The 24852-nt window shown below is 39.5% G+C and overlaps 1 protein-coding gene and 1 long non-coding RNA gene across 2 annotated transcripts in view; both read right to left on the bottom strand.

The window, feature by feature from the left end:
* LOC104915579 (maestro heat-like repeat-containing protein family member 2B) overlaps positions 1-24852 on the bottom strand; it is a 445385-nt gene that overhangs the window by 285089 nt on the left and 135444 nt on the right. The gene's annotated exons all lie outside the window — the stretch shown is intronic.
* The window catches only part of LOC116217585, a 79890-nt gene that overhangs the window by 19339 nt on the left and 35699 nt on the right, over positions 1-24852 (bottom strand). Inside the window, exon 3 of the long non-coding RNA XR_004162278.1 lies at positions 15248-15335. This is a non-coding gene — a long non-coding RNA (uncharacterized LOC116217585). The remainder of the gene's footprint in view (positions 1-15247; positions 15336-24852) is intronic.

Raw genomic sequence — 24852 nt, 5'->3', positions numbered from 1 at the left:
CACTGCCCAGAAACTTGTCTGTCTGGCAGTACAGTGCTGTGTGGAGATGCGCAAACTAGCCCCAGCTACAGGGGTGCTAACCTTCCCTGTTAGCAACATGCAAGCACCTCAGATGACCAGCTGGAAATGAGCTCTGCAGAGAAGGACCTGGGTGACACAAGTCAGCAGTGCGTTCATGTGAGCAACAAGGCCAATGGTGTCTTGGAGTATATTAAAAGAGTGTGGCCACCAGAGTGAGGGAGGTGATCCTCCCCTTCTACTCTGTCCTAGTGAGACCACGTTTAAACTATTGTGTACAGTTTCGGGCTCCCAGTTCAAAAAAGACAGGGAACTCCTTGAAGGAGTCCAGCAGAAGGGCCACAAAGATGATTAAAGGCCTGGAGCACCTCCCACATAAGGAAAAGTTGAGTAACCTGGACCTGTTCAGCCTGAAGATTGAGAGGGGATCTGATAAACATCTATAAAGGGAGGAAAGAGGCAAATGGATGAGGCCAGGCTCTTCTCAGTAGTGTGTAGCAATAGCACAAGGAGTAATGGCCTAAAACTTGAACATAGGAAGTTCCATACTAACATGCAGAAGAACTTCTTTATGCTAAGTGTGATGGATAACTGGAACAGGTTGTCCAGAGAGGCTGTGGAATCTATTCTATGGATCTATTCAGGACCAATCCAGACTCACTTTGCACTCCAGTGAAAAGCTTTTATTAATTAACCAGAGTGTTAATATAAGTGTTTTTCAATATATCACATAAATGAAAAAGTTCTGGTCCAAATCCAAGAGTTTAAGAATTGAATTTGCAAACTCACTTATGAATATGTTTCTCCCATTATTCTTGATTGTTTCATTTCAAATGGGACTAACCTTAGCTGAACACTAGCTAAATTGCTGTATTAGGACCCCAAGTATAGACATGAGCTTCATCTTCTTTGGTTCACTGGTCTTTGTCCCATCCTTGGCATCTGACACCCTTCTAAGACAAAATGTGGATGCCTGTTATCTCTGCACAGAAATGGGGTTAAATAGTCTCTAGGCTGTCTTAGTCTTCTAGACACCGCAGTGATTTAAACACACTGAATTCCTTAAATCTAGCCTGCAGCATGCTGGACTTACAGGATACTCTTCAGTGACACAGGACAGATGAAAGTTAACAGATGCCCAAGATGTGTATGGGTTTCTAAATACAATTATCCTCTACTGCAGTTAGCACAGGAAGGATACAGAACTAGACAAAATAATAAACACACATGCTTCTATTTCCTTCCCCCAATTTTTTTTTCCAGATAGAAAAGAGAAAAGGATTTTGACTATCTCAAGACTGTGCAACTTGGGGTTGTAGTTGTCTTTGGAATTTATTTTTTTTTTTAATAATCTCTCAACCCTCACCTTCCTCTTATGCAGCCATTTTTCTTCTTCCTTGGCTAATCATATCTTCAGAAGAGCATTAGCTTCTCTCTTGTCCTCAGTTTTGAAAACATTTTCAGCTAAAGGTTTGCAAAATGACATCTAATTCTTATCCTTTGCCACAGGGAGAAATTCCACTGCTCTGATCTCTGGCTTCCTAAAAAGAAATCAGATATATTTGTCCTGGTGGGTATTAGTTGTTTCATTCCTCCATTTACCTACGTTTGAATGAGATTTCCTCAGGTTAATAATAGAATCATAGAAATGTTTGAGTTGGAAGGGACTTTTGAAGGTCACCTAGTCCAACTCCACTGCAGTGGACAGGGAGACCTACAGCTAGATCAGGTGCTCAGAGCCCCATCCAGCCTGATTTTGGATGTCTTCGGGGATGAAGCACCCACCATCCGTCTGGGCAACCTGTTCCAGTGCCTCACCACTCCTATTGCAAAAAACAAACAACAAAAAAAAGAACAACAAAAAAACCCACTTATATTATATTTAAATCTATACTCTTTTACTTTGAAACCATTTCCCCTTATTCTATTACAACAGACCCTGTTAAGAGTCCGTACCATTATTCCTTATAATGACTTTCCATTAATAGTACTGTGTCATTGTCCCATTGAATTTCAGCCAGATACAGCAGTAGAAAGATAGTGCTGAAGGCACCCAGGGCTAAACTCAAACTGGAATTTAAAATCTAACATAAAAATCCTAATTTAAATAGAATTCATGAAGCCTGCATCTGCCGTTTCCTCAAATTGTCATAGTTACTCATCATCTGAAATTTATTTTGTGGTTTTTAGCAACAACGCAGTAAAGAAGTTCATAATCGTACTCATCTACAGCCAAACTCAGTTCTACAGACACACTGCAGTCTGTTTGAACTTATGTATGGCACATTCCAGAACTGGTCTGGTCCAAGGAGCTCACTATCGCAGTACGTGGTGGAATGACTCAGCCCAGCCAAATACTTAGCTCATAGTAAATGCAGTTGGGATTTGTTTGATCTTTGATAAAATGTTTCAGACCATTTTTCAATCGTGTGATGACAACAAGGCCATTCTAAGCAAAACCAGGTACTTTTTGAAACATGAGATTCTGCAAATCTCTGGAAATAGATTAATTGCTTTTGCTTTAAGAGAGGAAGTAGACAGCTACAGTAAGCTAGTTATTGCTAGGAAGGAGATATCAAAGGTGTGAAAGAGATAAAGAACTCTCTTCTAATGATATTTTTCTGCAAAGTCAACGGTGCATTTTAAAATAGCCTTTCCAATATAATAGCAAGGAAGGGATAAAATCCAGAATACATTAAAGGAATATGACATCATGAAGTGAATTACAGTAAGTGGCGATTACATTTATTACTTTGGATTTGTAAAATGATACAAGTTACTCCAATCATTAATATGATTGCTAAATTTTCTGCATAAATCATCATAAAAATACTACAAAAACCTTAGTGCAGAAGGGCTATCTCTGCCTTTAAAAGCTGAATATTTTGGACAGTTTTCAAATAGGTCTGATGATAGCTTTATAAAAATGCTGTATAAAATGATGGATGTTTGTCATTTTACCTATTATAAATTATCTTACTGCAACACCTTGAGACCTCAGCAGAGATCAGAGACATACTGTGCAAAGCACTCAGCTGAAATGACAGTTAAAAAAAAATCGTATCACCCCCAAAAAATGCAGTTCAAAAGCAAACACAAAAATAGCAAAGAATGAGAAAGGGAGTCACTCGGTGATGTGTGTGTAATAGATTCTGACTGTATTTCCCCTTGTTTCTGCTAAACTGAAAAATCTATTTGGGAATGTTTCTTCTTTCTCTGCAAACATGTTCAATATGTTTTTGTTTGTTTGTTTGTTTGTTTGTTTGTTTTTTAAACAGGTCTTGCTAATTGTGGCTTTTCAGTATTCCTTAGTAATAATTTATTATAACTATTATTGTATTTCTGGAACGTGCATGTTTCTCTTCTGCCTTTCATTCTATTCAGAAAAGCCCACAGAGCAAAAGAAAGTGTATTATTTTGGGGGGAGAGGCAAAGAAGGGGACAGTTTTGTAGAATCAAATATTTAAGAACCACATTTAAAAAGCAGTAAGGAAAAAAGTTACGTGAAATTTCACTTCTACCCAAGCATCATTATAAAAATAAGCGCACAATGCACATTTTAGAGCTTTGTTGATAACAATGTAGGAAAGAAAGCCTAAACAATAAAAGAGTTACTTATTGTTTACAAATGTACTATTTTAATTTGAAATTCTGTTTGAAATTTGTTAAAAAAACATGAAAACAGAAACAGAAGGGAATATACTAACCACCTCCTCATTGTATTATAAGGGGCTTACTGCAAGGCTATAATAAAATAATCCAGTTTTCTGTGCAAAAGAAAAAGTGGTGAAGTGAATCTACATTTGAGTAGCAACCAAACCTACCATTTCCAGGTCTGTTCTTCTGTATGTGGAGGGAAGGTCTTGTGTCATGAATACTAGATCAATTGAAATTTTTAAGTGAATGAAAAATTTTAAAATCTCCTCTCTTTCAACTATAACATGTTAACTGTTAAGTGCACACTGGAAACACATATTGTGTGGTTGTTTGCTTCAGTAGATGTGGTGAAGGTAAGAAAACAGAAGAAAAATGAAATACACCCATGCTACCTCCCAGCGTCTCCTCCACTGCTCTCGTTAACTGCTCTGTTAAATTGGCTAAAATGTTAGAGGGGGTTAATGGCAATGGCTTTTCATAATTGTTCTTCCCTAAACTTCCTCTTACTTGAATTCTAAATAATTCAAAGTGAGAGGAGATCAGAAGGAAGTCATAGGTTAGGGATTATGAGATTACAGGGCATCCGCAGGAGGGTGTAATCCCCACCGAGGCCCTGCAGGGGAGATCTCTCACACCAGACACTGCAACCACACTGAATTCTTTGGGGCTCTCTTCCCCTCAGTTGAGCTCAGGCATTTCTGTATGCCTCACGAGAAGCATGGTTCCTGTTGCCACGGCCCAAGCATCATGCTCCCACATAACTAATAGAGAAGTCACAGAAATGTGGAAACTACCACAGAAACTCAATGTAAGCAAAAGCAGGAAGCGATGCTTTTTTGTGAGTGCCTACTGGCTAAGCCTGCCATGACAGATTAATTGATCTAACTTTGTATGCTAGAAAGGTTTATTACATGATCTTATTCTGTGCAGCAGTTAAAAACTCTCAGCTTATTTTACTATACACAAAGCTGCTTGATTTTTTGCTCACAATATTTACCAGTTGCAATAAAATAAAACTAGTGAGACATGGTTCAAAACACCAAGCTTTCTAGCTTAGATATGGGACATGAAAAATACAGGGTATGGAAAGAACACTTATTATTATAGGGTCTATCCTTTGCCTGAGTTAACAGTTTTCCCATAGTTCAGCAATACAGCACTGCCTGAAACAGACTCTAAGAATCAGAACGGTTTGGATTGGAGGTGACCTCAAAGCCCACCCAGCCCCAACCCCTGCCGTGGGCAGGGCTGTCCCCCACCAGCTCAGGCTGCCCAGGGCCCCATCCAACCCTGGGCAGCTGTGACCAGAATGACCCTCCCTGACAAGAGACTTCCAAGCAGGGAAGCAAGGTACAGTGCTGAAATGTAGTTAAAGTAATTGTGATGAGACTGGGGTATTCAGGAGAAAAAAAAAAAACAACCCACAAAGCTGTTCACCTGACCTTCAACCTGGTCAGGATATCTCTGGAGCAAAGATCCCTGAGCAAGCTTTAAACAAACTCTCCTAGGTGCAGCATCAGTCAGATTGGAAATATAGAGTTCCCTTGGATGTTTACTGCTCTATATTTTCTAAAGAAATAAAAAATTATTTATAATTCTGAAGCAGAAGATTAAGGCCCTTGGCAACACACACTGAGAGCAAGCTATGATATGTCCCATCTTGACTGGGAATGGCACTATGAATTATCTTGGTTTGTGCAATACAACAGAACCAAATGGTACACGTCATCTATAAGTGCATAGTAAAAGGCAAACAAAGGGGCTTGGAAAAGGGGGGAAAATATTCAGGATCTGATCCAGGGTCTGTGATTGTGCTTTCTCACAAAACTATCAGATGTTGAAATACAAAAAAAAAGGGAAAAATTATATCTTTACTGCAAAAGAGTAAGATAGGTAACCCCCAACTTACTCCTACACTCTTTCCTTGATATTTTAGTTATGTCACTGTAACAAAATCATCTAGGTAATCCTTCCAGTGATGTCCCATATCTGGAGAAAGGACAATACTCAGGATTCTAGTTTTGTCATTAGTGTTGTCTCTTTACTGCTTATGCATGAGGTCTAGTAGGTCTAGTAGGAGGTGCCCCTACTTTCAGGGGATTCAAGATTGCAAGTAGATGATCTTAAAAGGTCATTCCCAACCCATACCATTCTATAATTCTGTAAAAACATTTTGCTCCTGCTCCCATTTTGTTTACACTGAGGCCTCACAGTACAGAATGTACTGCAATCCCCATCTAGCACTAGACTCCTTACCTATATCTCACACGCAATCAGCTCCTCCAGAATTTCTTTAGGGGAAAAAGAAAATCAGTTGCCTGCTGTTCATCTCTTTGCTTTTTAGCCACATACTTAATTTTTTGTTTTTCTCTCATGATTTTGAGTCACTTCTGCTCATGCCCTGTATTCCTAAAGTTGTTACCCTGTCATGTCCATATCTCCTAATATCCTTATCAGTAACTAACAGAATTTTGTGAGACTTATTCAAGCTGTGATAAAAGCAATACTACTTATGTAGCAGCTTAGGGAGAGTTCTCCATCAGAGCCAGTCATTATGGTTGAAGAGGAGAGAATGGCCCTATATTTTTTCCATTCAATACCATTACTTCATTTTTTCTCAACTTCCACATTGCATTCCTTTGTTGTTCAGATAAACCACATAAAACAAATACATTCTCAGAAGATTAATGAAATCAACACACTGAATGAAATTTACATTCCTAAATGTGGTGAGGTTTTTGAACAGCTTCTACTGACTTCTATTACATGAAACAGCAGATGTTAAAGTGTAAGTAAGACTGCTAAGTGTTTATAGACTGGATCCTTCCATTTCTTTCAGTGTCCTACCCACTACACGAAGCAAAGATGAGAAGATGACTTGTGCCCTCAATTCATTCCAGGGCTCTGAAGTCTCTTTTGATAGCCTTTGAATGATGTGTATGTTCTTCATCACACCCATGTGGAAAAGCAGTAATGGGTAATGATCTGTTGGCTGTACCAGGCTAAGGAGTTTCCTAGTGACTCTCTAGCCTGGTACAGCCAACAGATCTTTACAACAAATAATAATTTATCTGTTACAACTTGTGTGTGCAGCAATGGGAAAACCAATCAAGTACAAAGAGTAAACTGATTGGTTATCTCCTTACATCATTGACTAGTCCATCCATCCACTCAGAACAGCCCTTCTTTTCAGTAATGGCTTAAGTACACAACAACAGCAGAATCTGTAGTGTAGATCAGTACCAGACATTTTCAGAAGTCATCTGCTCACCAGTGAAAAAATTCTTCTACCATACTCTTGCTTGCATTATGCTCAAGATTAATAAAACTTTTTCTTTTATTATAAATAGTAGTAAATACTAATACAGTCAGCTGAACAGCTCAAGTTCTTGCACAGTTTGATCTATCAACAGAGTTTTTACTTTGGGAATTGAGCTCCTCATTGTCTGCATTTTGAAATAATTATTGAATTTGGGATAGAGCCATCTGTTTCAATACAATGTCATTCTTTTTATGGGAACCAAAAATAATTTCTGCTTGATTTCGACAAGTCAACTTTGAATTTCCACAAGTGATGAGAAAGGATTCATTGATATGCACAGATGTCCGTATCTATAAGTCCTCAGTTCAGAACAGAAAACAGATGAAAGTTGATATGGCTTCCATTTGAATAAATTATTAATGATTACTCAGAGGAAATGCAATGATTTCTCAGGAAGTGATCATTTGACATACATCCCAGAATCCAGTTCCTAACAGTATCTCCGTCTGTTTTCTGTTTAAAATCATACTTTAAAAAAAAGTCATCGGATAGACTGTAATGAGAGCAGTTCAGAATGTTTGAGGTCCTGTATATGCAGCATATGGATAATGACTTACCAGGTAAATTATTAGCATACAGTCATTTCTCTGTCATGTATAAAGGTCAAGTGGTCAAACTAATCCAGTTAGATGGAATCTGTTTTCTGTTACACTGGGCCAAAGATTGGTTATTCACAGAACAGCTAGAATGAAGCTTCCATCTTCTGCATTCCCCCTGTTTTGGTGTCACACCTAATCTATGTCCAGAGGTACCTACATTTTAAGAATATGACAGATACACATATAATAACAGAATGGAACCAGAACATATGACTTGTCAGAGATTACAGCCCGTGTGATTATGAACTATAAACAGTAACTGGTCATTTTTCCAAGTGACTACAAGGGATGCCTAATAATACCACAAAGTCACCTAGTTGGATCACTTTTCAAGCTTGTGGTCTTGCCCTGTTTTAGAGCACAGATATCTGATTGTACTCCGTGCCCTGCACTTATTTTTCTCCTTTTGGGAAAAAAAGACCCCACCAAAAAACAAACATCTCCTCATGTGTATTCAGATTAGTACTGATGGAACACCTGCCTATACTTTTGCGTGGTTGAAAGTTTCATCTTTAAAATTGAGTTGTAAATCAAGAGGAATAGTAATGGATTTCATCCCTCTCTAAAAAAATGGTGTCCATTTGTAAATATACCTTCCTATATTGGAAACAAAGTGCACTTTGAAAGGAAAATGAAAAACGTACTCAAATGAGTTAGAGAAAGTTAATGAGATAGGCAGGTGGAATAAAAGTCTTATTGCCTCTCTCTTTTCTTCCAATAAAAGCAATTTGGGTTGGTCTGATATCAAGGATATAGTTACATTCCTAATGCAAATACCATGAAAACAACAGGTAGGAAAAAATATCTAGAGTGTATAGCCTCAGGATAAATCAGCCCAAGTAAAAGCAGGACTAAGCCAAGATTGTACTGTAACGAAGAACTTCCTGTGAAGCTTGTTTTTGCTGTTACGAACCTCTGCTTTTGCAGATCAATTCAGAAGATCACTTTGTGCAAAAGTTTTATGGCGATAATACATAAAATGCCATTGGTCAATTGACTTTGGTAGCATTTCTGCAACTAAATATATCCACCTATCAAAAGGCAGACACTTGGCCTGCTCAGTGGAGGAAAACCAGCACTTGCAAAATATATACACTGCACCCTAAGTTAGGTGTCCAACAGAAGCAGTACGAATCATCTCAGAGAGGTTCTCAATGGTCAAATGCAAAGAAGGAGTAATCTTACCCTCATGGTCTACCACAGTATGAAACCTCAATGGGACTTCCCCTACTCACCTACACCACACTGCCTTGGAGAAAGGTAAACACTTCATTCAGGCTACTTTCATCAGTCAGTTGCTAGCTCTCAGTTTTGCTCACAAACTAGAGGAAGTGAAGCATCTAAGACATTGGCAGCTTTAGACTTTCAGTTAAAAAACACATTATCCTCCCACAATTCCCAGTGTGAAATTAGGCAAAGATATCAATTAATATCATCCCTTTTTAAAGTAAATTCCAGGCAAGAGAGTGTGTTCAAGACACCTTCCTATAATGAAAGGAAGCACAGCCATGGGACATCTTCAGTAAACTATATAAAATCATTTACATAGTTGTAGTCCTCAAAAAAATGGCTTCACCTTACTGAATGTTTTAAATTCTTCGCTTCTAATAGATGCTTTTCTCAGATCTCTGCTCTTGTTGAAGCCTTTATAAATTAGTCACAGAACCATAGAATTGTGGGGGTTGGAAGAGACCTCTGAAGATCATCAAGTCCCACTCTTCTGCTAAAGCAGACTCCCTACAGTAGGTTACACAGGAAAGTGTCCAGATGTGTTTGAATATCTGCAGAGAAGGAGAGACCACCACCACCTCTCTGGGCAGCTGTTCCAGTGCTCTGTCACCTTTACAGTAAAGAAGTTATTTCCCATGTTCAGATAGACTGTGTTCCAGACTGTGTTCCAGACTGTGCCCATTGTCCCTTGTCCTGTCGCTGGGCACCACCAAAAGAAGCCTGGCCCCAACAACTTGACTGCCACCCTTTAGATATTTATAAGCATTGATCAGCCTTTTCTTCTCCAAGCTGAACAGTCTCTGCCTTTCCTCAGAAGGGAGATACTCCAGGCCTCCCATCATCTCTGTGCCCCTCTGCTGGACTCTCTCCAGAAGTTCCATGTTTTTCTTGAACTGGGGAGCCAAAAACTGAACTCAGTACTCCAGATGTGGCTTCACCAACCATGGCTGAGTAGAAAGGGAGGATAACCTCCGTCAACCTGCTGGCCACACTCATTTGAATACATCTCAGGACAGTACTGGGCTTCTTGGCCACAAGGGCACATTACTGTCTCATCGTCACCCTGTCGTCCACCAGAACACCCAGGTCCTTCTCTGCAGAGCTCCTTTCCAGTAGATCAGCCCCAATCTGTACTGATCATGTGGTTATTCCTCCTCTGTGTAGGACTCTGCACTTGCCCTTGTTGAACCTCATCAGGTTCCTCTACACTAGCTCTTCAGTCATCATTCTTGACTTGATTAAAAACATTTGGACAGTCTCATTTTTAAAACTTTTACTGAAGTTTATTCTTTCTTTGTCTTCCATGGGGAACACCTCATTCAGCCATTATCAACTTCATTTGCTTCAGATAGGTTGATGGTGAACCCACAAATCAAAGCTGTTCCAGTCTTTGTGCAGGATCAGTAGGAAATCTGTGTGCCTCTCCTCTCCACAGGTCCTTCCAAGCCAGTGCTAGGACCTGCCACTCAATTTAACATGTTATTCTTTTAGTGGCTTTTTGAAATGTCTCCACAAAATATCTCTTTTAAAATTGCTTTTCAAAATAAGAAACAAACAACAACAACAACAAAACAGGAAAATACTCCTTCCTCTGGAGCAATGTTTCCTCTGGGAAAAAAAATCTATCCCTAGGCTATTATCAGGTGAAATTTGGCCCCTTCTCCAAATGCAGTCTCTAAGGGAATCATTGACAGTTGAGAGAAAATGCACAGAGATGAGCCCAGATTATTCAAAATGTCAATTTACTCTGCACATGCAATTGCCTTTCTATGTATGTCAGTTCTTATGAATTTATAGACTCATACTCTTGTAGAGTCAGAGTCATGCTGCCAGTGCAGCTTATTAGCCTCCTGCAAGGCTCACCCCTAACACAGCTATGCCTGGGAAAGTGGTAGAGCAAATGTCAGTGAAAGGATGGCTCTCGTCTGCTCTTCATAACATTGATCCTTCCCTGTACCCCACTTCCCTCTCTTGGCTACTGAGCTGACAATTACTGCAGACTAAAGCTGCGTGTGTGGTATACATGGAGAGAGAAAAATGAGCTTGTCTATCAGAGGGAAAGAAAGAATATAGATTGAGTCATATCAGCCATACAAAAGAACTAAAAAAGGACAGAAATTACCAACAGTGCAGCCATCCCCCAGACTGAGAGCTGAGTGGGCTTCAAGCTGACCCAGTCAGACTCCACGCTTTATCAATAAATTGGATTATCTCTTTCTTGATTATTTCCACTACAGAGAGTATCTGCAAAGTTATCGGGACCCAAATGACTTAATAAGATCACAAAGAAATACGGCTGATAACTGTTTTCTGACAGCTTTATGTCCACAACTGATGCGTCTTTTAAGAGTTTGGTATTTTTGCAGGCAAGTCTAAAGAGAAACATATGTTGTGCCTTATCGTGTGTGGATTGTAGGTTGGTGCGGGGGCGTGCTGGAGGGGGAGGTGGCAGTATGAAGCAAGGGAACCCCTTCTTGTCACTCAGCCTTGAAAGCTTCTTGTTGCCTTGTTAAATACGCTGATAAATGCATATCTCTGCAAAGCTCCAGAAGGACTTCTCATGTTAGGAAATTTTATTTTGCGGACTGTCCTCTAGACAAGAGAAATCTGATTTCTGAACCTACACAAAAGGCTCGCTGTGCTTTGTGGGTGTATTGATCTGGCAGCACCACAGCAGCTGTGAGCTCAAATGTCTCTGCTGTCTGCATAATCAGAAACATGCTGCATGCAGGATGCAGCAAGCTTCAAGAGCTTAACAAGCCAGATAGGGGGCCTGCTATTTCCTTTCAGGACTAACAGCAGGGTAAAGAAGCAGCATATATGGAGAATTATCAAAGCCATTGCAACAAAAAAGAGATGAGGAAATGACTAAAGAAAATTTAAAACCACAAGAAAATCACTGAAAAATGCAAAGTGTCAGCTTATTGACCTATCACAGAAACATGGAATCACAGAATCGTAGAATGGCCTGGGTTGAAAAGGACCACGGTGATCATCTGGTTTCAACCCCCCTGCCATGGCAGGGTCGCCAACCACTAGACCATGCATTTATCTCCCCTCCAGAGCCACATCCAGCCTGGCCTTGAATGCCTCCAGTGATGAGGCATCCACAACCTCCTTGGGCAACCTGTTCCAGTGCATTACCACCCTCTGTGTGAAAAACTTCCCCCTAATATCTAACCTAAATCTCCCTTGTCTCAGTTTAAGACCATTCCCCCTTGTCCTATCAAAATCCCTATCACAGGGATTCATGAGCTTTGCAGCTCTCATGCAAATACAGTATGCAACAGAACTGCAGTCTGAAAACCCAGAACTTCATTTCAAAATAAATCTGGGTGATTTCATTCTACTCTGTTTACGTTTCTCATATTTTCCATCAGTCATGAAGCCCTCCTGTGTTGAGCAAAGCTTTTTATGGTAGGAAAGAATCTGCTTTGCCATTCTTTATGTTTTTCAAGCACCTTTCACGATCACAGAACATCATATTTTTGGCTAGTGAGTATGTTTATGTGTTATTTTTATTCTAATTTCAGTACATATGTGTTTTCTCACAATGGCTTTTTGGTAAATGTATGAGCTGACTTTCCACAGACCACACCTTGATACTTCTATCTGACATTTTCTGAAATGATGGTTTTTCGCTCAGTTTTTGCTGGAACAGTGTACAAAAGAAAGGTGACAGTGTATGGACGTGGCTTTGAGGTTAATAAGTCATTAACATATGGTCTATTCTTGCAAATGCTCACATGGAGAGCACCTTCAGGCATGTGAGAAAGCACAATGAACCGGGGGCACTTCCTCTGCATGACTGTGCAGAACGCCTCTCAGTTTTCTTTTTCCAGAGACATACTGTGGAGGCAACAGTGAAAACCTGTGTGTTCTGGTCAGAGTAAATGCTGCTGTACTGATGAAATGTGCTTTTGTTTGTTCCCCGTGCTTATTATTTGTGGATTATGAAAAAATGTATGGCAATCTCAGTTTGCTTTCTCTTCCAGTGTGAGCTTTCTATGTGATCACTGAGCACGCTTTGTTCCCAAGTAGCTACCCTCGCTACACTTTTACAATGCTCAGAATCAATCAGGATTTTAAAGCAGTTTTGTTTTTCTTTTGTGTGGTTAAATGTAGAAACTGCTTTCATAATTTTAAATAAATGAAAAGGAAAGATCAGACAAGAATTAAATTAAAACAGCAAGTGGGAGCAAGTAACTCCGACCACAGCGGTAACATCTGTAAACCAACAATTACCTCGCTTGGTAGCTGTGCAATTATTACAGAAAAGAAACCACTAGTGAAAATGCACAGTAATGCATCACTCTTCCATGATGGCTGGGTCATGGAGAGCATCCCTTAGCAGGAATACTCAATCTTATTCAACCAAGAGCACCAATGTGAATCAGACCTAACCAGAATCAGACCTACCAGAAAGACATCATCCTTCCATCTTTGCTTTGGTAATTAACACCAGCAATTTAGAAAGATACATGTATTCACCACACAGCTACATAAAACACTCACATATTCATGGAATAGCCTGCCTTCTCTCTAAGATATAGGTATGAGTCAGTTTAAAATGCATTTTCAAACCTTAATTACCAAAGCTGTGGTTGTCAGCCACAGAGCTCTTTCAAGCTAACAAACAGGGCCTTCTCCAGTAAGTTGCAGAGATCACAAAGCCAACTTACTAAACTTTTCTCTAGTTATTCAGCTGGAAAACACTGCCATTATTCAATACCCATTCTTTAACAGGCAAGGTATATGTAAGGCAGAGGACTCCATATCTCCGGGAGACAACATATTTAGAACTAACTCTGACTAACTCTAACCTTTGTTGTCCCCATCTCAGAAACTAGATATTAGAATATCACTTCCTCCAATCAAGAGCTACAGAAGGGTAGCAAAGCCAAAGGACTTCTTCATACCTACAAGAGAACTCTCAAACTAAGGCAGGTTGATTGTTCCTGCAAAGAGGAAACTGTGTGTCTCCATCAGCTCATTACGGAAGTCAGGCACTTGCTTCAGAAGGCCTGCTGTACAAAATGTCAAAAAAGCATGTGGTTTGGATCTCAGTCCAAGCTCTGTTTTGCCTCTGCTAAAGGAAAAGCAGCACTGACTACAGAAAAAAACCTTTTGTGTTTTACAAATTCTCATGCATGCTCATATTGCATCTAAATGGATGCAAACTCTCATTGCAAAAGTGCATGAAACATTCACCAGTTCAGCTGGGTTGGGTTGGTGATATGCAAATAAACTGCACTGCAGTTTCTCATCTCTCGTAAGACTGGAGTATAGGTAGTCCTAGGCAAAGCTAACGGAAGGATGTCTCCAGCCCTCTCAGTTCTTCCACTTCTCTCTGATTAGCTCGAGCTGATGTGGTTGCAATAGTTATCTATTTACTTAAGGCACTGTTTCATTTCTTGTTCTTTACTATTCCTTTCTCTTTTTTCCCTAAAGACCTTAGGCTAGTTTTTATCTGTTTCTCATGATCTGCACTTGTTTTGTTCACACCTCAGCATCTGTTGTATCCCCACACAAGCACACATTAAGCTTTTCCTCCCACAGTATTGTAAGTAAAGACTCTTGCCTTCCAAAGCTTTCTCAAGGTTGCAGCTCATATAAATGCAAAATATCAGACAAAGCTGAAGACTGTACTCTCTTCTTAACTGGCAGTTTTTATCAAGGCCTTCCAGGTCAGTTGAATTCAGAGTTTCTTCTTCTTTGCCAAACTTAGGATCTGGTCACAATTCTTTATAGCCAATTATGACTCATCAGCTAGGTCATACCTTTCAGGTAATGGCAGATGATATGAATGGAATTAATCTAAGTTATGCCCCTTGGGCCTTATCCCTAAAGACTTCGGTGAGAACTTGACAGAGCCATTATTTAACATGGATTCTTAATATAATTCTGGCTTATTAATTAATGAACGATGTAAATCATATTCAATATAATGATGAGGTAGCCTCAAATCAAATCAGTGTGGAGGTCGAGAAAGGAAGGTGAATATACTCAGGGGTTTTGCAGTCTTTATGCAGGAGCTTCCTCTCCTCATCTTCTTTGCTGTCTGTATGAACTTGTCTGTATGACTAGTTCATACAGACAGCACTGGCCAACTGGCAGGATCATCTTTGCAAGAAAATAGCATTAATTTCCTCTGACTTCAGGGAATGGCTAAGAACCCCTGGAACAACCTGCAGTAGTAATATCAGAAGCCACACTTTTCTTCTCCAAATAGCAAATGAATAGCATTCATTGTATGTCTGAACACCTGAGCTTGAAGAGGATCTCGCAAGGAGAAAGTTTTCTCCACTCAGCCTAGTGCTGACAGTCTAAAACCTTTTGGAGCTGGACAGATTGTGCTCTTCAGCCATATGAAAAAGAAGGCAATAAGCATATCCATATCAGAGGAGGATAGCATACTCACATATTTCAGAGGACTCAAATCCAGCAGATCTACCAGAGATGGCACAGAATGAGCAACAGTCTCCTTCCCTCAGGCTGACAGACAGCAACTGAAAAATAAAGCCACAGAGGAAAAAATAAATAAATAAAGAAGCACAGGTTGTGAATTATCAGGCAAATTACAACAAAGAATGCTAGATTTATCGCAAGTACAACATAAAAAACTGCATGGAGCTCTGAAGTGGTCAATTGGTTGAAGGGAACTTAGAGGACCATCTGTCCACCACCCTAGTGCTGCAGGAGGGGCTCCAACAGAAGGAAGCTGGAGCACCTCCCCTACACAGACAGGCTGTGGGAGCTGGGCTTGTTCAGCCTGGAGAAGAGAAGGGTGCAGGGTGACCTCACTGCAGCCTTCCAGTACCTAAAGGGAGCCTATAAGCAGGAGGGGAGTCAGATCTTTACAAGGTTAGATATCAGCAGGACAAGGGGAAATGGTTTTAATTTGAAGGAGGGGAGATTTAGGTTGGATGTCAGGGGGAAGTTCTTTACAGAGAGAGTGGTGAGGTGCTGGAACAGGCTGCCCAGAGAGGTTGTGGATGCCCCGTCCCTGGAGGTGTTCAAGGCCAGGTTGGATGGGCCCTGGGCAGCCTAGTATTAAATGGGGAGGTTGGTGGCCCTGCCTGCAGTGGGGAGTTTGGAGGCTGATGATCCTTAAGGTCCCTTCCAACCCAAGCCATTCTGTGATTCTCTGAAGCAGCACTGCAAGGGAGCTAGCTCTCAAAAAGTCTCCTGTTTGAGAGGCTGCCCACACCCTGAATCTCCTCTGCCCTACAAAACTTCTGATAAGAACAGACTGCAAAGCCAAGGAGGGAATATTACAGGAGTGCATAGTGGGAGTACCTCTGCCAGTCCAGGCCACAGGACATAGTTGAAAGAAGCAAGCATAGCAGCAATTGTGCTGGTATTTACTCTTCTTGAAAGCGTCATCTAGCAAACACCTTTTTGGAGTTCGGCTGTTACTCAGCTTCAGAGTGGGCACCTTCAGAGAACAAAAATGTAGGTGCTGAGTGTGACTCACGCCTGCCTATCTGATCCCAGGCAGTATTAGGAAACTGCTACACAGGCCAAGGAAGAGTACATTACTTCATCCCATGGGAACAGTGTCCCCAGGAGCATCGCAAACTCCAGAGAGCTCAGGGCATATCTGAGGTTCATTATATAGGATGGCCCATGTGTAATTGTATAACATAATTTTGGATCTTTAATCTCAGGTTATTCACACGGCTATTTTACTAGCTTTTTTTCTTACTATTACTATTAGGTTTGTTGGTTTTGTTTTTTTGTTGTTGTTGTTGTTGCTGTTTTTGCTTTTGTTTTGAGAGCAGACAACAGAAATGATTGAATAATAGAGCCGGCATCAAAAACACTGAGTTCTTATACTGTCTTTGCCAACTCCTTGTGTTACTGACAGCATGTCATGTCATTTTTTTGTCTCAGTACTCTGTTAGTATATGAGAATAACAAGAGTCCAAGTGGTTTTGAGACTAAATTCAGTAATATCCCTAGCCCAAAGCCCATTGAACTCAATGGAAAAGCTCTCAATTACCTTGAAGAGCTTCAGGTCAGAACTTGCTTATACAGCACTAAAAGAGCCATCTGAAAACCCTTTAAATAGTGCCATATGTGTGCAAATGTATTGGTTATCACAGGACCGAAGAATAAACTTTTCAACTGATACAAGAACATACGAATAATATCTTTTCATAGTCTCATTTTTAGCCATTTTTCTTATGAAAAAAATGTCAAATAATACAAATAATATCAATACTAACTTAAATATCGTATCACACAAAGCACTTACTCTGTAGCCTTCAGACTCTTTTTAATCTGCAAGTAAAGCAGATCTGGATAGATCTGGAGGCAATGAAGTAATGCACAATAGCTGTCATTCTTTACTAGTTTGTAGTCAGTCTTTGTAAACCTTTGTGACAAGTTTCAGTCGACTGACAGCTTGTGGGCCCCACAAACAGGTTTTAAAGCTCCAAGACAGGCCTAATTTTCTTTAATAAGATTAGATGCCGCAGTTCAAGACCGCCCTATGAATAAAAAGCCATCATTTATAACGGTCTACGTACCGTTACTTTGCGCAGAAACTGACAAAATCCTCTGTAGCTCTGGAGTGAAGTCAGTAATCTCTTAGATCTATTTAGAACCTTTACGGTCACAGGGATCAATCTGATGTTAAGGTTAAAGTCTTTATGTCAACCAGGTAATTTGGTATGGAAGCCCTGCAACAGTCTGACAAGCAAAGGACAAGAAGCATCAGTACTATCTGTGATGGTGATGTGCAATGTTATTCAGCTCAGGTAAGAACAAGAAAAAACACTGACTGGGCAGTTCACATCGAAAAAAACATTGAGAAGGGAGAAAGATACCATTTTGAAAGCAGTTGAGATTAGCAGTGTTAAAACTCTTGGCTACTTGATATTTCTTAAATGAAACCTTTTGGCGAGTACAATCAGCAACTCTAAACTCATTTAGACACAGTAAATTTGTTCATCAAAATTACAAACCACAGTGAAAACATTAAGCTAAACATTTCTTTTTTTTAAAATTGTGCTGTTTCTTAAGCATTTAATAAATTTATGGAAGACTTTACCTCTTCTTTATTAGAAATCTTCCAATCTGCTCAAAAAAAATTATAAAACATCAAAACAAAGCACTTCCTGTTGAAGAGAAATGTATCATTCAGAACAGCTTGGTTGTCCCTCTGAATTTTTGAAATGACCAGTGAGTTACAAAACAAAACATAAAACATCCTTCACCCAGTTCTAATACAGTAATTGCTTAACATAGTTCTGCCCCAGGGTTCAGACTCTCCAGCAGTTACAGAGTATAAAAAGAGGCAAAGTCGGAAAGATAATGTTGGAGGGGAATTCTAACCCAATAACCTAGACATTCTGCAGGCAGTATATGCTGAAGTATTATCATAGTAATTGACATCACAAATGCTCCAAGCTAAATGTATTGATAGTCAAGGTCAGCATTTTAGGCAGCAACAGCAGGCGTCCTCATCCATTAGCCCTGAATATTGATTTCAGTCAGAAAAATAAAAAACAGAAAAGGGAAAATACTTGAGCAATAAAACGATCTTTCTCTATCTCTGTCTACCAGACATAGGAACAGATACCAGGGTTCAGGGTGTGTCAGCATTTATAGGATTGCTGAAGATGCACATGGATTTCCCATTCCTCATCCTATTCAACACATATTTGTATTTAAAGAAGAGCATTTGTATTTAAAATAAGTCTGCTTCAAAAGCAGAAGCCAGAAAACAGACAGCTGTATCGCTTTGTCTCTGTCTTGCTCACAGAGAAGGGTGTATCTCAAAACTGCAAGTTCTTCTGCTAGTACTGAAACCTGGTAAGTGTCAAATGCTTAATTATATAGCACATACCAACCATCAAGAAAGTCTCCCATGGCTGGAAACATTCTTTAAAATTGCTTTCTCAGCAATTACTGCCTCCGTTTTTTAAATTATATTACTTAAAGTGAAAAACAGCTTGATTAAATACAATGAACTAAGTTTAGAAATATGTACAGAAGTGAAAAAAAAAATAAATTCCAAAACGCTTAATTCATAGCATGCTCTTTTTAAAGATGGAAATAATTGTCCATGCTTTCTTTGACTATGTGTGTGACTAAACGTCATTCAGTGATAACACATATAATTTGCTGAATCCCTGTGGTAATAAGGTGCTTTACAAGGATGACTACAGTCATTTTCTAAATCCATACCTATAAGGCCATGGTAAGCATGATTCTCAGAAAAACAGACTCTCTGGGGCTATTATCATTTCTTCTCCTTAATAACATCCTTGTTCCCTGCTAGAAATAATAATCTTCATGCTCTCTTCTGCCACACAGCAAATTTTCTTGAGGAATGTAGAAATGCCAGAATAAAGCCTTAGCAAAGCAATTGGTATATGTATGTGGATGTGGTGGTCAAAAAACAAGCGGATAAAGCACAGCAATATTTGAAAAAGCAGCTGCCATCTGCAAGAAGGAAACCCTGCAGCAAGAGCTGCAGTGGTCATAACTACAGTATGAAGTACACAGCTGAGAAGTGATGGCTATAGCCTAGGAAACATGGAATGCATAACAAAATACAGCATAGATGGAAATAAAATCGCTGACTTTAAATTTGAGGTCATGGTTAGAAGAGATAGCACACTAAGCAGTTATACAAAACAACAATGAGATGGACTCTTTGGTCACATTTATGTCTGTGAACTACTCCTGAAACCAAAACACCAGACATGTAGCATGTTTTCTTTTTACTCTAACCAAATCACAGAATTAGTCCTGCTTCAGCATGCTTGTATGTTGTTGCACTACAGCTTGGAAACTTTAACTATAATGAGAGATAATAAATCTTATGTTTATGTCGTCTCTTTCTTTCTCTAAGTATCAATTATACATTAGCAGACAACATACGCAGATATAGCTGTTTCCTGGAGAAGAAAGTAACAGCTCAGTGTGACCACAACTTGGGCAACAGCAAGGGGAGGAAATTTTGGCCGCACCACCAGGGAAAAATGCCATGGGAACCCTTAGACTTACGCAGAGGAAACACATTGTTAATGTGAGTGGCCAATGCAATAAAACATTAACATTTATTCCTTTATCAGTTTATTCCCTTGGGAAAGTGGAGGAGTGAAGCCACTCACAGGGCTCCCTGTCTGTACTAAGAGTTTAATTTACAGGAAAAGTAGTAAGGTAGGAAGGCGGGAAAGCACGAAGGAATTAAAGGAGAATTAGGGGAGAAACTACTAAATTCCCTTTTTACAGAGGAATTAAAGTTTTAACAAAATGGTAGAAATGTAAGAAACTGAGGATGGTATCTACATGGCAGGGCACACTGTCTGTTCCACGTGTGCTAAAGGTAGTCAGGTATATGGCAGGAATGATCTGAACAATTCCCATACCTGCACATGTACCTGGCTGGTTCCCAATGAGTGGGAGAAAGCACAGGACTGCATTTGTCGGTGCCAAGACCCACCTGCAGCTGGTACCAAGTGGCAATGTCTGGTGCAGAGGTGCAGCTACAGCAGAAAAGAGAAGGGACATTGCCTTCAGGGAGAGCTACAGTGCTTCAGCCTGGGCCATGAGCACAAAGAAAAGGCTGCAGTAGCTTTCCTTCTTCCTTCCTCAATGCCAGTGCTATCCCACCATCCCCAGAGACCGATGCCCATGTTATCAGAGGAGGAAAATCAGCAGGAGCTGTAATTTCATCAGGATTTTTGTACAGCCTTATCCACAGAAAAGATGTTTTTATCTTGTCCTTGGTATTTGCAGCCTGCCCTGCTCACTGTACCTCAGTGTTCTCAGCAGTGAGACAAGACAGCTTCCCACGGCTCTGATTAGAATCCAGCTGCCTCTCACCCATAGGAAAGCTGTGATTTTTCAAAACTGTTTTTAAGCAAGAATTTGAAAATAAAGAGTGACATATCAATAATGAAAGTGGGTTGGTTAGCTTAACATTCATCCCTAACATTAGCAAACAAAAAAAGGAGCAGGAGAAAACTGGCCAACTGTTACAGCTGGTTTACATGTTCAATCCAAAAGAGAAAAGCCCTGATTAATAATGCTACAGTGATTTGTGTTATGTAATCTTTGTTTCATACTGATGTACAGTGCAACTGACAGGACTCTGTACAAAGAAGACAGGACTGCTGCTTGTGCATAGGGTCGGTGGTTCCCATCTTCCCTTTTCTCAAATGGCCTTAGAGTTATTGTTATGTTTCCACTTTTATACTGCTTTCCATGAGACAGTCCTGTGAAAATCATGCAGGCTGTTCTCACACTACTTTTACAGCAAAGACATCAGCTGATTTCACTTATGTTTTCCAGATGTATGCTTTCATAAGTGAAAGGAAAAAAATCATTCACTGTATAGATATTTGAATTACCAACAGACAGAAACTAGCCAACCTCTTCTATTAATTTACCTGTCAAACATCAGGCTTAACAGTTCAGCTCAGGTGGAAAAAATCTTATAATTCTCAAGCTGTTCTTTGTCTTCAGAAAAACTTTAAGAGAACTTTCTACCACTTTGCATTTCTCCGAGAGTCTTTCTTGATAAACAACATAACCATCTGCAGTATTTGCAAGTGAGACAAGTGACAAATGATTAAACATCTAATGTCTTTAAATTGCAGCAATTTCCTTCAATGGGAGAGAATGTTCACTTCCCTGGAGCAATTGGCTCAAACAAAAAGCTCAGCTTTATCAATTTTACACATTTATTCTACCTCTAACTAACTGCAAAGTACATAGAATTAGTGGAGCCCATACCCTCATTTCATCAGGTCACTATTCCAAGGATGGAAACACATAAATTAATTTTGTGCTGTTTCCAAAGCATATGCACAAGAAGTATATCACAGTAGGCTGAAAATGCCAGAAATCTTCTCTGCTATCTAGCAAAGCCAGAGTCCTGGCTGGCTCAAGCCACACAGAGGCTTACAGCTATTTTGCCCTCTTACTCTTATGTTGTGCTCTAAATCAAATGCTATCCAAGAGTCTGAATGTCTTTTGCATATGGAAATGTCAGTGGAAAATAAATGACTTGAAATATAGTGACTGACAAGTATTGGAACTGAGCTAATGAAAACCTATGTAGAGGTCTACATGGCTGCAGGCTGGTCTGCTCCCTGGATGGACTGGGAAAATCTAACACCTCCTGGAGAGATTCAAGGACATCTGAGGAATACGCAAGTATTTGAGGAAGGAGCTGTACAGAAGGCACTCCTAGTAACTACAGAGTTAATTCTTAAGTAATACATAGAATCACAGAGTCATATAATAGCCCAAATTGGAAGGGTTAGCCCTAAGGATCATGTATGAGAAGAAAACATTATAGACTGGTGACAGGTCTCCTGCCTACTGAAAGAAGCATTTTTCAGTCATTTCCAGATTTTGATGTTAGCACTTGTGCGCAATCTTTGTCCTTTATAAACATTAGGAAATGTCTGGGTCTTTTGGACCGTCACTAGGGCCACTGACGTTTCTTTTCTGGTGTGAGCGCTAACATCCAAATCTGCTCAGCAAAGATTGAAGAACCTATACGCATAACTAGGAAATAAAACAACATATTTTCTAATATACCTGTTGCATGTACAATACTGCAACTCAAGAACATTTATAGCACTTTATGTGTGTAGATATTGATTCGTCAGCTCTCATTACTTAGATAACATTGTTGAGGCTAAAGAGGCTGCATTAGTAAAGTTTAACCCAAATCTTTTAAAGGACCAGCTCATGCTATGACAGCACCTAAGAAGCAATCTAATTATAATTATTCTATCACTCACAGAAAACAGCCATTTCCTGCCACCAAGCATAATAAAACAGTTATGTAGATGCCACATAACCAGCTCTCTCCCTTTTTCAAATATGTCATCTATCAGCCAGATATAGGCACAACGGAACACTCTGAATACTCTGATCTAGTCCCTCTTTCACTGATAAATGGAAAGCCGCAAACAAAAAAATGTACTTGAAATACTGGAAGACATTTTGTGTCTAGTCACAGCAATTTCTCTGCTGACCCGCTCAGATCGACCTAAATAATTTATTTCCCCAAGTATAATGTCACTGCACATCCAGCATACTACAATTGCAGGAGAAAGCCCATTTCTTCCTACACTGGCCTTTTACATCAATTGTATTAACTTTCCAGCAGTCCAAGTCTGTAGTGTATGAGATGAGTGCTTTTTCATTGCCATGCTCCTATCCATGCTCCCTGACAAACCAGAATCTCACATTCTTTTGGAGTATTTATATTTGTTAATCCATCCTGCACTGCCTCTCTTTTGTTTTAAATCTATCATACCCTCATGGAAACAGGATTAGTAGGAAAATCCCTTCTGTATAGGAATGCACTAATTCCAATCCTTATTGCTCAGAAAAAGAGAAAGTCGCGGAAACAAAGACAGATTATATTCTATTAGGGGTTTTATGGTGGAATACTGATTTATGAATTCATGCTTCTCTATGTCAAATTTATTTAAAAAAATAGCAATGGCTGTTTTGCTAGATATTGCACTACAGGTATTTTCACAGAAATATTGAGAAATTGTAATCTGTACCCATATAAAAAATGTGACATCTTATGTCATATGTTATGAAAATGTTTTAATATCAACAGCATAAGCTATAGTACCTGGCCCAGCATCTAAGTAAATTGAATGATTCTCCAGGATTTAATCTAACCCTTAGGCTGGTCTTCAACACAACTGAATAGCAGTCAAATCACAACACTGTGGTGACTGTACTATGAGTTTAAATCAACTTCATCTGAGACGGTGGTAATTTCTGAATCAACTGTAATATAAATAAGGGTACATCTCTGATCATGGTGCTTTATGTAGTATCGTTATTGAGTTCTGTTCATTCTGCTATTCTTCTAAATAAGATATTTATGTCTATTTTCAATCTGCAGACAATATTCTGGAACATGGACTTCATCTATTCTCAGCACAGCACCACTAGCAAAATCTGTCCACGCTCCAGACTTCTGAACACCTGCACCTTCTAACAAACTGCACCCACAAATTTGCCAGGGACCCCTTTGTTCCATGAATCTCATCAACAAGAAGACAGATCAAACCTTTTTCAAAACTGGAGAAGAAAAGCAAGATGTTCTGCAAAGAAAGGCTCAGGGCCAGCTTTTAAAAAAGGTCTTAAAGAATGTGATACTAAATAGTTCATCTAGTGCTTGGGAGCCTGGCTCCAGGAACAGAAATCTGTTCCTCAATCTTGAGTCAGATATTTATTGTTTCATGCAACATGAGAAACATGAAGTGACCAGGAATGTGACTCAGCTGTAAAGACTGTGTTAACTGTTTTAAATTAGATTTCCTTTTTCCTTTTTCAAAAAACTTCTTCGCATGTTGGTACAAGGAAAAGATAAAGCTGTCTTCTTTCTAATGGAGCAGATGCAAATCCCACCTGGGAATGCATGAAACCTAGTATTTCTGAACATAACAAAGGAGGCAGATTTTTAATTTAATCAAATAGGAAGACCTCAGCACAAAATTTTAGCAGCAGCCGTGTTGCCTCATTTGACCCACTTAATTGCATGGTATGTCTTCAAGGTTAGAGCAGCAGCTCACAAACCTGTGCCACTCACGACATGTCTGCTAGTATCATATTCCTCTGTACTTGAAATCATTGCCATGTTAAAGGCAACTTATTATCTGTCAGAGATAGAAGCCAGTGAATACAACCTTTCAGGTCTCTTCATGGTTGTGTTGAGCAAGATGTCTGGCATACTCTCCCAATAGCGAGACAAAGCATACTGGCGGAGGTATGAGTTTATTGCAAAGATCTGAAGATCATACAGTTCATAAAACTGTTAAAAAGGTGTATAGGTCTGACGCAAGCCGAATTGTTTTGAGTGCTTCAAATTAAGAACTAGTTAGATATATAAATAAATATAATAAAAAATAAACCTGGTTAAATAAATACATGTATTTTCTTATCTATTATTTTAAGTTTGAGAAAAAAAAAAGAAATATTTTCAAATGAATGGTAATTAGCAACATGTTAACAAGGAATCTA

This window comes from Meleagris gallopavo, chromosome 1 (genome assembly GCF_000146605.3).
Source record: "Meleagris gallopavo isolate NT-WF06-2002-E0010 breed Aviagen turkey brand Nicholas breeding stock chromosome 1, Turkey_5.1, whole genome shotgun sequence".
NCBI classification, from domain to species: domain Eukaryota; kingdom Metazoa; phylum Chordata; class Aves; order Galliformes; family Phasianidae; genus Meleagris; species Meleagris gallopavo.
The sequence above is the reverse complement of the archived record's forward strand: the minus strand, read 5'-3'. Positions and strand labels throughout refer to the sequence as shown.